The sequence below is a fragment of the Pteropus medius genome, unplaced genomic scaffold (assembly GCF_902729225.1).
Source record: "Pteropus medius unplaced genomic scaffold, Ma_sr-lr_union100, whole genome shotgun sequence".
NCBI lineage: Eukaryota > Metazoa > Chordata > Mammalia > Chiroptera > Pteropodidae > Pteropus > Pteropus medius.
In genome coordinates, this window is record NW_024342475.1 from 1,479,787 (window position 1) to 1,496,131 (window position 16,345).

Here is a 16,345-nt window from a genome sequence, read left to right on the forward strand (position 1 = left end):
GTCGGAAATCAACACGCGTGTGTGGATTTCATTTTGACCGTCCGTTCTGTCCCGCTGGTCCGTCTGTCTATCTTTGTACCGATCCTACACTGTCTTAATTACTTCGGCTTGATAGTCAGTCTCGAAACCTGGTAGTGAAAGCCTTCAAACTTTGTTCTTTAAAACTCCTTATTCTATTGTTTCTAACAACAAAAAACTAGTTAGGAGGTTTACTGAGATTACGCTGAATCTACAGTTCAACTTGGAGAGCTTAATAACTTAACACTATTGAGTTTTCCAGTCCACGAACAGGGTAATACCTCTCTGTTTTTCTATAGGCTTTCTTCCTCTCAGCAATATTTTATGGTTTTCAGGTAGAGTTTTCACACATCTTTTGCAAAATTTGATATTTGAGGGGTTTTGATGCTATTGTAAACGGTATTTTAAATTTTATTTTCCAGTCGTGTGTTGGTAACACGTAGAAATGCAATTATTTTTGTATATTGATCTTATATCCAGTAGCCTTCCTAAAACTCATTTATTTATTTTCATAGTTTGGTTTTAGGCTCTTTTGGCTTATTTAGGTATATAGTCATGTTATCAGCTTTAATTCTTTTTCAATCTTAATATTTTTAATTAGTTATTATTATTTTTTTGCCTTATTGCACCAGCTACAACCTCCGATATGACTCTGATTAGCAAAAGTCATACTTACTTTATTCCAAACATTGATGGAAAGTATTCACTTTAACTTTTAAGTACAGATATAACGTTAACTGAACTCTTTTGGTAAGAGACCCTTTGTAGGGCTAAATGAGTTCCTTTCCAGTCCTTATTTTTGGAGAGCTTTTATCATGAATGGGTATTGCATTTTATCAACTATTTTCCCAGTGAAATATGATGACACAGTTTTTCCTCTTTATGCTATTCTTACAGTGAATTATGGACATGAGACAGGACGAAGCATCTGACCCCACCACTGGAAACACACTGGCGCACACGCAATAACTGTTTCCTTATAAAATAAAGGGATTGTGTTCCAAATGTGAGTCATCACTCAATTGTGAGCAATGGAAGGAAGAACCATCATAACTACACTTCCTACTAATTAATAGCTAGCACTCATGTGGCCCAGGATGGTGAAAGGGTAATGACCGAATGCTAAGTACTGAACTGAAGCAGGTGACCAGCCGGTAACGGGGCCTGTTAACTACGGAGAGGGGAGTGCTTTTTTAAAATAACAGGAGAGTAAAAGCATTAAATCCTTATCTTCCATATTAGGAAGTCAACAGAAATGGGTGAAAATTTTTAAGAACTCGGAGTTGAAGTGTCTTATGTACAAATTTGGTGGTGAATAACAACAAAAAAATACAGCTAAAAGAGTTAAAGTGGTTCACCTGTAGGGAGCAGGAACTGAGGTGGAAAAGATGACTAGCTCTTCTTCTTTTATCACGAATCATAGATAAATGTTTGGCTCTTTAGTACTTAAACTCGTTGACAAAATTAGTAATGTAACTGTAACGTAACTGTAAAAACACAGAGACGCACTTTTTAAATTTGTCCAAACCAGAAACATCGACACCTCCTTTCGGCTTCCGAGCCTCTGCCCTGGTCTCCCCGATCCCATGCACCTGTCACATGCGAAGTCGCTATATTCAAACCAACATCGGGTCAAAGCACTCCACTGCTTAAACCCTGCAGTGGCTCCCAACGACTTCTATCTGATAAAGTCCAGCCTCCTAAAAATGACCTGACGGTCCCACAAGATCAGCATACGTTTTGCCACCAGTTCCCCCAAAATGTGGAATTATTTTCACTGTGCAAAAACGTTTTGTACCCTCTTTATCAATGCACTCCCTTGGCTCAGGGCTCAGCTCAGTGGCTCCTCCTCTGGGAAGCCCTCTCTGATCCCTAGGCTCAGCCAGGTGTCCCCTCTGGGCTCTCTCAGCCTCCTGGACTCCCCACCTGGCCCTGCCCACCTGGGGCCATCACTGTTTAGGAACAGGTCTGCCTCTCCAGACAAAGCCCAAGTCCTAGGATGGCAGGACAGAGCTGGGCTCAGAGTGGGCACTCAGGGAGGGTTTACTGAATGAAAAAATAAATGAAGGAAACACACCAAAATTTAACTTTTGGTTATTAGTGAGTACCGTGGTATGGGTGCTCTATTTTTTTATCTCTATTTTAAAATTTTTCTATAAACATGTATTGCTCTTGTTTTTAAAAATAATTTAAAAATGCTAACGGCATCTTTGGAACTACAGTTCTAATTCTAGAAATCCGTCACCATCTTTTCTGAGGAAGGAAGTATAGCTTTATAAAAAGATTTGACTACCAGAAGAATGTCCTCTCCCCACACATTTGGTCCACTTAGCAGGGGGGCTCCCTTCAGTTTCCAGGCAGGGGGCCCGCTCTGCACTCAGCGATCCGGGGGTGTATGCGGAGCACTGAACCCCTGAGGAGCTGACTTGCAGGACGAAAGGGACTCACGAGGAGGAGGGTTTTTGGGCAACTTCTAGGGTGAGAGGTGAGTAGTGCACAACACCATTTGGTGACCCAAAGGTTTTGTGATCATGTGGCAAGGTCACACATGTTGAATGATTCCCATGGGCAGTGACTGGTATGTGGGAAGTTAATCAGGAACTACCTCAGCTGGGATCTGAGGAGACTGGATCTTTCTCAGGAAGCTTCGCTGCTGCAGAGTGAGGGTGTGCCAGCCGGGAGAACCCACAGGGCGGCGGGATCCGCCAGCGGCCAGTGTAATGGGACCAAGAGGCCGCTCTGCCTGGAGGACCTGGCTCCTCATCTTCTCAGGTACTGGGACCCCAGCCCTCCACCCAGGGCCCCGACCCCTCGCCAAGCCCAGGGCCCCCTGCACCCAGCCCTCACTCTTCTCTCCTTTGAAGCCCTCTACCTCCTGCTGTGGCCAGTCTCTAATGGATTGCCTGTGCGTACCTGGTCCTCCCTGAGCCGAGAACCCAGCGGTGAGTACAGGGGTGAGGATCTCCTGTGGGGAGCCTCTACTCGTACAGGGTTCACTGTAGGAGTCCCATACCCTCCAGCAACTTTAAGCAGCAAAGGATTAAATGCAGGTGAGGTGGGCTGGCAGGAACACAGCCTTCCAAGTGGGAGTTTTTAAAGTTCAGGCCTATGATCATAAGTTACAAAACCAAAGTCTGGTGTGTTACGACCAGGATTTCTTTAAAGGAAAAAAATCGAACACATACTGTATAATTCCATTTATATAAGAGTCTAGGAAATGCAGACTCATCTCTATCAGATCCGTGGTTGCCTGGGGAGTGGGGAGTGGGGGAGGCGGTCGGATTACAAGGGGCATGGAGATACTTTGGGGTGATGGATATGCTCATTCTCCAGACTGAGGGGATGATTTCGCGGGTGCACATGCCTATCAAAACTTATCAGATTGTACACTCTGAATATGTGTGGTTTATTGTACATCGATTATAGCTCGATGAGGCAAAAAAAAAAAAATAATAAGGAAATGGAAGAGGAAAAAAATACAATCTACTGAATAGACTAAGCCAGAAAGGAAGGAACAGAAAGGAAGGCATTAGCCAGGTGGAGTGATGTTTGTCACAGGAGATGAGGGGCAGGCAGTCCCCAGAAGAAAGAGAAGAGCTGAACTAGAGTGAGGAGGGGAGGGGGGTCCCAAGGCACCCCGAGGCTGGGACCCCGCCTCGCAGCTCTGCCCAGGCCCAGGCTGAGCTGTCTCCGGCCCCCAGGGGAGGTGCTGGTGGTCCGGATGGAGGCTTGGAGACGCTGCGGCAGCGTGGCCCTGGACCCCAGGGACGGCACGTGGAGCTGCTGTGGGCTCCAGTACCCCTTCCACCGCGGCTCCCAGAGGTGCTGCTCGACCAACAGGAGCAAGTTCCAGGTCATCCCCAAGGACGACAGCAAGTCGGAATACGACGACTGCAGGAAGAACAAGGGTGAGGACCTCTAGGCCCAGGAAGGCACCCTTCCCCACCCCCGCCCGCCCACCCCGGCGCCCTTTCCCCCTGAGCCTCCACTCTGAGGACTTGGGAATCACCCAGTGGCCCCGTCTTTCCAAGAATCTAAGTTATGGGCCACAAGTTCCCATGATGTGACCTCGCATAAGTCACCTCATATTTCTGGGCCTCGGGCTCACTGTCTGCAAAACAGACCTAATCAGAGAAGCTTCCGGCTCTGGTCGTGGGGAAAGATGATGGCCCCGTGACAGGGGAGACGAAGCCCTCGGTTCGGAGCCCCTTGCCCGGAGCTCTCCTCATCCCGGGAGCTTTCCTTCTGTTGGCAAGTGGACGGGCTGAGCCGGAGGCCCCCAGGTGGCCGAGTTCAGCCCAAAGCGCAACTCCTGTGCCTTCTCCCTGGCAGCTCCCCTGAGCCGCAGGCCTCTCCGCGGTCGCCCTCCTGGCACGGACAGGAAACAGGTCCACCAGGGGACAGACGGGCGTTCGCGCGTGTCCACCGCAACGAGGCTGAGTTCGTGCGTGCAGCAGTCCCGTTCCTAGGCCTTCCTGTGCCAGGAGGCTGTGAGGCGGTGAAGGATTCTTTCCCGGCTGCCCTGCCACCCGGGGACATGTCGCCCAGGATGTGTGAGGCGGAAGGAGGGAGGCAGGGCCGCCATCAGCCCGCTGGCGAGGGTGGGCTGGGGACACCGCGGTTTTCCGAGGTGAACTTCCGATGCCCTATCACCGACTTCATGGCTGTCACGGCTTCTTGGCCCCTCAAAGGCAACAGTTCTGTGGTGTCACGCCCAGAGACGCGGCCAAGAGCCGGATCATCGAGCCCGGCCAATGACCGTGCACGCCGCGGGCTCCGTATTAACGCTTTCTGCCCCATTTACTTTGAAATGCAGCAAAACTAAGAGGGCCTGACGGGCGGGTAGAGGGGTGGACGGAGGGGTGGCCTGTGACAAAGCGGGCACGGGGAAAGGTCAGCGGGCGCCTTCGTGAGGGGGAGCAGGGTGTTTCACTGCAAAGACAGTCTTTCCACATCGCTGTATATTTGAAAATGTTCCTAATAAAATGCTGAGGAGAAAACTCCTTTCTTCTTAAAAGAGCCAGAGCGTTTTCTCTTTCCTGTGAGCAAACCCTGACGACGCAGCGGACCTTGGAAATGAGTTTTCTACGGCCGATGTGGCACGGGGCCCTGAGCACGCAGCGCACTGAGCAGCTGTCGCGGCCTCGCCTGGGTCCCCAGCGCGTGGAGGCTGGGACCTCCTCCCAGGAACAGATGAGCAGCAGGGCACAATGCTAAGGGAAGTCTTAAGGATAGGGGCCCCGACTCCCACCGGCCCGAGATGAAGGTGGGGCGCCGGGCCCCTCAGGCAGGAGAACTTGCCAGCTAAGGGTCAGTGCTGGGATTCTGGGCTCCCCAGGCTGGCGTCCCCTCAACACTCCCTCCCCAGCCCTCAGTTTCGCCCTCTACGAAACAAGTTGGGTGATAATAACCCTTACCCGCGGGGCTGATGAGATCCAACAGGGCTGCCTGGCTCCATCCAAAGGTTTCTGTAAAGAGCGGCCATTGTTGTTATGAATTAGGCCCAGGCTGGGGCCACTGGATCTCAAAACTAAAAGCTGTCATGCATGGAAGGGGGGGGCAGGAAGAGGACAGAAGCACCCTGCGGTGCGTGCCCAGAGGCCTGGGAGATAAGGTCCCTGTTAGCAGTCCCCAGAGGTTCCTCTCTCCTCCTGTGACCACAGAGTGGACACAGGCCCGGCCTGGCCTCAGACCCCATCTCCACTTCCTCCATGAACCTCGTGTCCCTCACCAGTAGGATGGCTGGTCAAACAGCCCCCAGGGAGAAGGGACAGCTCTTCTTATGGCAGACTTCCAGTTAACAACTGGGGAAGGGAAGAGAGAAAGAGAAAATTGCTATCAGGCAAATACCGCAAAGATCACTGATGGATACTAAAATGAGTGGGCAAAGTTTGAGGAAAAATGGGGCATTTGCGTAGCCTGAAGGCGTCTTCCCCAAGATGTTTATTAACTACAAAGGGAAAAATAGTAACTTTACAACGGGCGAACCTAGCACACACCACCCTAACGACGTGAGCAAGGTCAGCAGAACCAGAGATTAGACGTCCAGAAGCCATGAGCCCCCTGATGTAGTGCCCCGCGAAAGCATCGAACTCAAACTGAAGGACAGTCTACGAAATAACTAACCAGTACTCTTCCGAAGGGCCAAGGTCGTAAGACAAAGAAAGACCAAGAAACCGTCACACATTAAAGGGGACTGTTGGGGCATAACTGCGACGCAGGACAATAGATAAGATCCTGGGTCTGCGGCCATGACGCCCCGAACAACCCGATCCCATCTGATCTCGGACGCTAAGCAGGGTCGGGCCTGGTTAGTACTTGGGTGGGAGACCACCTAGGAAGACCAGGTGCTGTAGGCGGAAAAAATAAAAAAATAAGGGATTGTAAGCTGACAAGGTCCTTGCGATCTGTGAGGTCAACCAAGGGTGGCCCCGCCTAAAAAAATAAATAAATAAATAAATAAAATAGATAAGATCTTGGGAGGGGAAAAGGACGCTGGCGGCAAACTGGCAGCGTGTGAGTGAGGTTCGCGGCTGCGCTGAGGGCCCTGCTCTCACGTTCACTCCCTGGCTTTGCTCACCGTTCTATTTAAGATGCTGTCACGGGGAGACGGAGGGAAAGGCACGCCGTTTTGACAGCTTTTCTGTAAATCTAAGCTTAGTTCAAAGTTAAGAAGTAAAAAAAAGAAATCGCCTTCAGGTGGCAAGACTGGGAAGAAATGAACCCTCTCAAAAATCTGTCGCACGCCCTTGGGTCAGTAATTGTGCTTCCGGAAACTGACGCCACATTTCACCCCCAAAGGCGTGGAAGGCTTACCTGGCACCTTAATCCTGCAGCACTGTTTATGATGACAATTAAAAAAGCCAGGAAAGAGCGTACAAGACTATCTACTGTCTTAAAATTAGAGTAACTCTGGCAGCAGCCGAAATAAAGAGCAAGGACGTTTTTATGTGCCAGTAGATAGTTCTCTCTAGGATGAGAGAGCACGGTCATGGAGAAGCAGAGTGTGCTGTTCGCTACGGTCGTGGAAAAGTGGGGGGTCAGGTGCATGGTGGCATTTGCCCGGAAATGGGCTTTTTTCCCCCTGGAAAATACACGAGATAACTGGGGACAACACAGCAGAGCTGACAAGCTCAGGGAGGTCACATGGCAGGCCTGACAATGTCAGTGACCACGAGTAAGTAACCGCATAGGACAGCCTGATCACGGATTCCTAACTGGGCCCGTCATGTCCCAGGCAGTCACGTCCCAGGGCCCTTAGCAAAGGTCAGTGAGCTCTGTCCATTGTTCCCATGCATCACGGATAACATACCTCTGAAATGACAGTGATTTTCTCTCCCAGACCCCGCCGGAGGCAGAGATGAAACCAGGAGGTGGTTGTCCTGTTGCCTGCATACTGTCTCTATTTACTGTAAATGTTACATGTGAACTATCCTATACCCACCACGGTAAAAGTACGTAGCCATTCTGCTTTTTATCCAATTCTAGAGATTCTCCGCCACCCCCGGCTTTCTCCCACCTCCTTCATCCACCACCACCAACCTTCCTTATGTTTCTCCCTTGATTCTAAGTGTATAAACAGACTGTCAAACTGCCATTCTCCAGAGAACCTTTTCCATCCACTCAGACCTTCTTCCGGACATGTCCTCAGTTTGGATCAAATAAACGCTAATAAACTCTCATAAAATTTTTCTACAGGTTTGGCTGTGCTTTTGTGGACATGGGAAAGAAAGAGGGATGCCTACCTCACGCCTCATACCTATTCAAAATAAATTCCAGATGCATCAAAGACTTAAACACATATATAAATAAGACTGTAAAATTACTAGAAGAAATCACCAGAGAAATCATTTACAATCTAGAAATGGACAGTCTTTCTAAGGATGCCACAGAACCAAAAGGTCATAAAAGATAAATAGATTTGACTAAGTTTAAAAAGAAAAGTCTTACACGGTTTAAAAAAAAACAAAACTACAATAAACAAAATCAAATGACGATGTTGAGGATAAGATTTGCTAATTTTCTTACAGAAAGAGCACCTATAAATTCATCAGATAAAGACTTCAACAACTCGCTAGAAAAATGGGCCAGGGCTATGAAAAGATTGATTACTGAAAAATTCGAATCGCTCTTAAACAGATGAGAAGACATGTAATTTCATTCACAAGGAATGCAAATTAAAACTAAAATAAGAAATTGATTTCCACCTCTCGGAGTGGCAAAAATCAACAAGCGTCTCAGCCCAGTGCGCGGGCAGAGGGAGGGGACCTCATTGATGGGAGCAAGGTGATTCAGATCCACACCTGGGAGTGATTACAGAGAGACACTTGACTGGGAGTCAGATTAGCATCCCTCCCATTTGTCGCTCCTGTGTACTCTAAACGAACTTTGAAGAAACTGTGCGCCCTCTCTCTATATATACTTTGAAGTCGTCAGATCCATTTTTCCATCCTAAGTTTAGATAACTGCAAAGAGCATAACTTCTGGCATATGACAGATACTGACATTTTGAAACGATTCTGCTGTGTCGTGCTTTTAAGCATATGCACAGGACTAAAAAGCCCATAGAAATTTAATACCTACCATCATTTACTTTGAAGATACATCGACCAGCTCCTTTCGTAACAGTGTGCACGTATCATTCCTTGTTCTCCTTGAAGTTCGATCTATATTATACTACATTATACTTTCTCTACAAAATTTTATCCTAACGCAACATATTTTTATGTTCAAATGTCCTAGTATATTTCTCTGAAACAAACAAACAAAAATGTGCCTATAAATAAAAATCAAAATGTTTATTTCTCGTGATCTTAAAAATTTTCTCTCCGATTGAGTCGCTGTTACAATTACTATTAGTATAGCGCTGATCAGAACAGCACGAATTACAGGATTCGATGCATGAGTATCAAACACAAAAAGGAACATTTGACTGGAGACGCGTGCCTTAACAAGGTGGACGGGGGAAAGCATTCCTGCTGTTGGTACTTAAAGTTGTTCCTTTGCGATCCTGGAGGTTTTTACACCTGGAGCATCATCGTATGACGGGGAAGGCGGAAGAGATTTGCCTTGTTTTCGTACTTTATTTTTTCTCCCATAATTTACACTCCTAGGAGCAGAGCCACTGGAAAGGAAAGAAGGAAGACGCAGCACACTCCCCGGGCACGACAGGTGACGCTGGCAACCCTGCGGGGGAGGGGGAGGGGTATGCGCACGTGTAGCTCAGCATAAAGGCGGCCTGCCAAGTGCCACACAGACTGGAATACGATGGCGGCCTTCTCTGGGAGAGCATGACCCTGGAAGAACCTGAGTGTCCAGGGGCAGGGGCCTGGTACCCACGCCGTGTCCAGCTGCTTTGAAAGGGGGTGTGGACAGACTGTCCAGGTACGCTACGAAGAGGAAAACAGCTGGGCACAGAGCAGGGTGAACAACTGACCACCGTGCACGTGAGTGAACAGATGCACGCCCAGAATACGCTTGATTACACACAACCCTTCTGGAAGGTGACTCGGGGGCGACCTTTGGTGACTCCCTCTCTGACCTCTGACCCACTTCCCCACTCACCCTCTGCCCCAGCCACACAGGCCTCGTCACCTGGAGCCCAGCAATCATGCACTAGCCCCACGGCCTTTACACACGCTCACTGTGGCTCACTGCGCCTCATGCCCGAAACACTTTCTCCAAATTTCCACACTTCCTCACTTTACTGAAGTCTAGTCAGGCAGTTGCTTCCTCAGAGAGGCCTTCCTACACCCAGCTCACACAGCACGTGCCTCTCCCATCACACCTACCCCTTCTTCCCTGCTTCGGTGTGTCCTTAGTCTTTATCGCCACCTAACGCATAATATAGTTACTTTCTTGTTTATTATTTGTCACCTATCGGGAGAATCTCAACTCCGTAAGGGCAGCAGACTCGGGTCTCTTTTTAAATGGTTGTACCCCAGTGCCAGCAAGTAGTGGGCATTCAGGAAGTATTTCTTAATGAACAAGAAAAGCCGGAAGACAGGCAGGCAGATGGGAGTGGGAAACGTATGTACTTTTTACCATACTGCCTTTCAAACCATCTGAATTTTTCTACCATGTGCATTATTACCGACAATAATGGAATTAAATTAGAAACCGGTAATAATGAGAAATCTAAAAAGGCCCCAATATTTAGAAATTAGACTACATACCTGTGAACAACCCATGGGTCAAAGAAGAGGTCACAAGAGAAACTAGAAAATACACGTGTCATTTCATATAAGTTGTTGAATTTATTAGCATAAAGTTGTTCATAATATTCCTTTGGTATCTTTTTAATATTTGTAGGATACGTAGTGATGTCTCTTCTTTCATTCCTAAATAATGGTAATTTATGTTTTTCCTTTTTCTTTATTCTTGATCACTAATCCTGGTAGTGGTTTATCAATATGTTTCGAAGGATCACCTTTTGGTTTTGTTATCTTCCTCTCCTTTATCTGTTTTCTATTTTATTGACTTTTGCTCTTATCATTATCGTCTCTTGTCTATTTATTTTGGGTTTAATTTGCTTCTTTTTAATAAGGTAGAAACTCAGATTACCGCTTTAAAATCTTTCTTTTTATATAAGCATTTAAATACATAAATTTCCCTCTAAACACTACTTTAGATGTATCCCATAAAATCTGACACGTTGACTCTTCAATGTCACATTTTCTGGATACATCTAAAGTAGTGTTTAGAGGGAATCATGATATTAAAACCTGACAGAGACACTACAAGAAAAAATTACAGAACACATCACTCATGACCACAGCTGCAAAAATCTTCAGGAAAATATGAGCAAATCAAAGCCCGCAATATAAAAAAAGGCTAACACACCACGACCAATATATAAAAAGGTTAACACGCCGTGACCAATATATAAAAAGGCTAACACGCCATGTTTAATATTTGATTTAATATTCTTTTAAAAATCAATAATTTTAATTTGTAGTAGTAACAGAAGTGTGGTCAGCCGGCCTCCAAGGTGGCCCCCGGCAACCCCTGTCTCCTGTATCGACACCCACGTACAGTCCTTCCTCCCCTGTATGACACTTGGTCTGAATGACCCACAGAACATGGCAGAAGTAGCAGTGCATCACTTCCAAAATTATGTTATAAACACACTGCCTCTTCAGTCCTGGTCACCTTCACTCTTGGATCACTCTCGTTGGGGGAAGCCAGCTGAAGTCACGAGGAGCGCTCAGGAGAGGGTGACATAGAGAGTGACTAAGCCTTCCGGCCAAGAGCCAGCAAAGAACCGAGACCTCCCGCCAAAAAACACGTGAGTGGGTCGTCTTGGAAGTGGACCCTCCAGCGCCAGACTCTGAGCTGGGCCACTCAGCTGAGCTGCCTAAATTCTCAGGAGCCACACTTACGGTAAAGGCTGTTTATTGTCACAATGTATTATGTATCATTATACAGTTATGTTATTATCAAAATGTTTATTTAGCAGATGAAAAACCACTCAACATCACCATTCATCGGGGAAAATCAAATGAGCGGCCATTTCACACCATGGAATGGCTAAAACTAAATATACTTTAAATGTAAATATACTTTATACTAAATATACTTTACCATGTAAGCCAGAAATTTTACTCCTAGGTATTTACTCAAGAGGATGAAAACGTATGTCCACATAAAGACGTGTACAAAAATGTTCACAGCGGCTTTACCATTAATAACCCCAAAATCTGGAAACCCAAATGTCCATCATCAAGCTAGCGGATAAACGAAGTGTAGCGTATTTGTATACTGGAATAAAGGAAAAGAACACGCACTAAAAGCAATAAAAGCAGTGAACTGCTGATACGTGCGGTGACAAGGAAATGGCTCGCAGGCTTCACGTGACCGAAAGCCAGATGTAAAGTTCGTGCTGCCCGATGCCACTTCCACGAAGCTGAATGACATAAAACGACTCTGCAGAGAGATAAGTCACAGAGGGTGAACAGACAGGAGAGGAAGGGACTTCCCAGGGAACTTCTTGGATGCTGGTGAGTATGCGCATTTATCGATGCTCATTAAACTATACACTTTAGATCCGGACACTGCATTGTACAGATACTGTACTTCAATAAAGAACATGTAAAAATCAAATATTAATAACTAAACGTAAGAGGAGGGGTTTGGGGGCCAGTGGGGATTGATTTCTTATTCTGTGTGGCTTCTTTCTCAGAGGTATTTCTCCACTCATAAACCACGATGATCATATAAACTCCCTAATCAGGTGGTTAACACCATCTGAGGACACAGAAAGCATAATAAATGACAACCACTATCATCAGTTAAGAAATTATTATTCAGAGTAGACATAGCTTCGAGCTAGTCCCTGCCCTGGCTGCCTGTTCCCAGACATGCTGCAGCAGGTCAAAAGTTCATCCCAGCATCCTTCCAGGAGTTAAGACTTGTGAGCCAAAAGTGGCAGGAGCTTCCTCTCATGGACTTGGCCCCATTCTCCACTACGGCCTCCAGAGACAGCAGTGACGTACAGCGCCCCAGTCACCGGAGGGGATGCGACTGAGTCAGCCTGCCAAGCATCCTGGAGAATCCCACCTTCTCAACACCTGGTCCAAAGGATCTTGGACTGGCCAATCGGAGCACAGCTTTTCCTCAGGCCACTTTCCTGGCTCAGATAGGGCTGTGATCCGAGCTGGACCCCCGAGATTCAGCCTGAGAACGTGGGCAGAACTACAGGGAAGAAGGACCTCTCGGTGCCCAGGAGGCCCCAGGCGGGTGATGTCCTCAAACGCGAGTTCCATGAGAGCGGGCAGTTTTGTCTGTTTTGTTGACTACCTAGTTAGTCATCCTTCCTATACTTCCTAGTACTGGTCCTGGCACACAGCAGGCACTAAATAAAGATCGCTGAATGAGTGAATCACACAGCTCCTTAATGGACTGAAGCGTATTTCTGTCCCAGACAACAACCCCACCTCGCTCTCCACCCGGACCCGGAGAGAACACACAACTTAGTACAGACGACATCTGGAAATCTAAGAGGCACAAGGGGAGCAGCTGACGGAGAGGCCAGGAGCTCACTGTGCTCCAGAGTGGGGCGGCCCTGGGTTCAAGTCCTAGCTCTGCTGTTTACTTGCTGTGTGACCCTGCACAAGTGTCTCGAACTCTCTGCATCTCCATTTCCTCTTTTTCCAATTGGGGACCCTAATCCGTAGCTCGCAGGGAAGCTGTGCTCAGTCTCTTAATCTGTTGAAGCAGCGTCCAAGGTGGTAATCTACCTCGTGGGGGTGGCAGGAACGAATTAATACTGGTGAAGACTACAACGGCCTTGGTGCTTATGATTACTAACTCTATATTATTCTTCGCCACCTTATTCATTCCCCTGTCGTTAGACACTAGAAGTGATAGGCACCACCTTGACCACCAGACGGCAAAGGGTGATCAGCAGTGAGGGGAGGCTCCTGGGAGCTTCTGGGAACATATTTTTCTCCTTGAAGAGCTCTCTCTCATTTCCATGTGCCCTGCACACGTATACACACAAACACACTTCCTTCCTTTGGACACTGCAGGATAAAGGCATGATGCCAGGAGCTCCAGCAGCCCTTTTGAGGCCTTGAGCAGAGTTACTGCCTGAATACAAAGAGAGCAGAGATAGAAAGAGTCCTCAGGTTACCTAATGACATCACCAAACCACCAAACCAACCACAGTGCCACGTTCCTCCACCAACGATAAACAACATCATTGATTTAAGATTCGATTAAGATTTATTGGCTGGGGTTTCAATTCATCACAGATGAGCACAAACTGATGTGTTTTGTTCTTTCTCTTGCAATAAACATATATTTTGTAAATTCAGTAGGTCCCCTTTAAAACTTTGGAGGGAAAAAAAAACCCTAAAACCCTAAAACCCAAAAGTAAAATAGAATTGAATTCGATTTTTAAAAAATCAGAGATAAAAAATGGCAATGCACTCATCAGGGAATGCTGAGCCCTCAGTGGCGGGCAGCTGCTGCGGCTGGATGCTCAGAAGGCAGGACCCATGACGGTCTAGAAGCCAGTGAACGGCTTAGGGAAGAGGGGGGTGAGGGAGCTCTGAGCGAATCACCAGCTACAAGGAGGCTTAGGGGTCTGCAGCGAGATTAGCTGGAGCCTGAGCAGCAGGAAAAGAGGGGGAGCCAAGAAACTGGAAATGGGGTAAGACCCCAGTCAGGGGCAGAGGCACATCCTGCCTGAGACATCAGGGTGGCTGAGACATCGGGGTGGCTGGGACATCGGGGTGGCTGGGACATCGGGGTGGGCCTCTAAGGAACTGACCACGGAGTCTCAAGGAGGGGTGGACAAGGTCCTTCTTTGGGGCACAGGAAAAAAATACCAGAACTTCTGGTTATGTTTATGTTTTGAAGGAAGAGGAGGGAAGGGAAAGAAAAGAAAGAAGAGGAAAAGGAGGAAGGAAGAGGAGGAGGAGGAGGGAAGAAATTGAGCTTTACGAGGCGCACAGATACACTGAGGTCCACTACCGAGATGCGCCTCTCAGCAGGCAGCTGCCATCACGCCAAGGTGTGAGCAGAGTTACTGCCTGAATACAAAGATGGTAGAGACAGAAAGAATCCTCAGGTTACCTAATGACATCGCCAAGCCACCAAACCAACCACAGTGCCACGTTCCTCCACCAACGATAAACAACATCATTGATTTAAGATTCGATTAAGATTTATTGGCTGGGGTTTCAATTCATCACAGATGAGCACAAACTGATGTGATGAGGCCCAGACGCTGGAAGTGACACGGGCACCCTCTCCTGCCCGCTCAATGTAATGCAGCCCAGGCAAACAGACTCTCATTCTCAGGCTGCACGTCGACCAGCCCTCATACAGGGGCTTCTTAAAGACTCCTGGCTCGGAACCCCAGGACTGAAGACTTAACGGTGTTGGCATGAGCACATTCCAACAAATGCCTCCACATGGGAGGGTGGGACTGAAAAATGAGCAGAGGGATTGAGCGCAGCCCACAGCACACTGCGCTCGTCTGGATCCCCGTGCAGTCACGTCTCTGCCAGCTGTGACGGCTACACGCGAAGAATGCCAAAAGCAGGTCTCACAGAGGGCTGCGCTTGTGCATTTAACAATGTCTGGATGAGACGACGTTCAGTGAGAGCAAAAATATTTGGCGGGTCCGTATATAGATAAAATAAACGTTGTATTTTTAAAATATTAATTTCAACGCTTTTAATTTTTATGGGTTTTTAAATGCATATACTATATTTGCAGTATCATAAGCTAAATATACGTGACTGCTAAATAACCATATACATACACACACGCAGAGGACAATGCACGAAAAATATTTCCTGCACAGAAGAGCATAATGAAACCTTTTGGAGGTCACTGGCAGCAGCCCCGCTGTCACCATACCTGACTTGGTGCTCTGGGGATGATACACAGACTCCAGGGAAGTGATTTTCAAACACTAGTGCACGCGAGAATGCTCTGGAGAATGTTAAAAATAAAATGTCCCAGGTGGGTCCGAGCAGGGCCTGCAGGTGGCGCTCCTGGGCAACTAAGGGGAGCGGCCCACAGAGCTCCCTTCTGCCCCTTCGGATGGGCCACCTTTCAGTCACTAGTCCTCTCGGCAGCTGTGTTTAATCCGGTGTTTCTTTAGTTCTTCTACTAAGCTCTGAATGTCAATTGCTGTACTGGTCACTTCTCAAAGTTTCACCTGGTTCATTCTCTAACTGCCTGGTTATTTCTTTTTATTGTACTTATGTTTTTTACATCCCTCCTGTTTTACCTTCTTCACACATAAACACGGGCACTTGACCTCCACATCCGACCATCCCAGGAGGCGCAGTGCGTGCAGGCCCTGCCTTGCCCTGCCGTGCCCGGCCCTGCACGCTGCGGCAAGCCGCATCCTGCGCTCCCATGAGCCCGGGGCGGCCTGAAGGAGCTCCCCACGCCGCGGGCGGGGCGGCGCCCCTCCGGGGAGGGTCTGCCCGTCCTTGCCGGGTGCTCCGGGCACACAGACCCGAGTTTATTTCCAGCCTGCTGTTTCCAGGCCCTTTCAGAGAGTAATTCAGGCCCAAACCCACCTGAGGGGCAGTCAGTGGCCACAAATTCTCAGAGGCGACCTTCGGTCTCCGCCTGGACCTCAGGCCATGTGCCTCCGCGGGCTGCGTTTTTCCGGTTCACCCCTCCCAATGGGACGCCTTTGCCAGGACACGCTTTAGGGAGGCGGTCGGTCCCCGGGCCAGGTTTCCCACGGCATGGCCCGTCCGGGGGTGGCAGGCAGCCCCAGGGCCCACTCCCCTCCTCGGCTTGGCTCTCGCTCTCTCCTCGCTCTGGGAGGAGTCCCTTTTCTCTCTTGCTGGTA

The 16,345-nt window shown here is 48.1% G+C and overlaps 1 protein-coding gene and 1 pseudogene across 2 annotated transcripts in view; one reads left to right on the forward strand and one right to left on the reverse strand.

Annotated features, from left to right (window-relative positions):
- The window catches only part of OPA3 (outer mitochondrial membrane lipid metabolism regulator OPA3), a 65,594-nt gene that overhangs the window by 43,795 nt on the left and 5,454 nt on the right, over positions 1-16,345 (reverse strand). The gene's annotated exons all lie outside the window — the stretch shown is intronic.
- Positions 6,260-6,377, forward strand: LOC120605400 (uncharacterized; annotated as a pseudogene).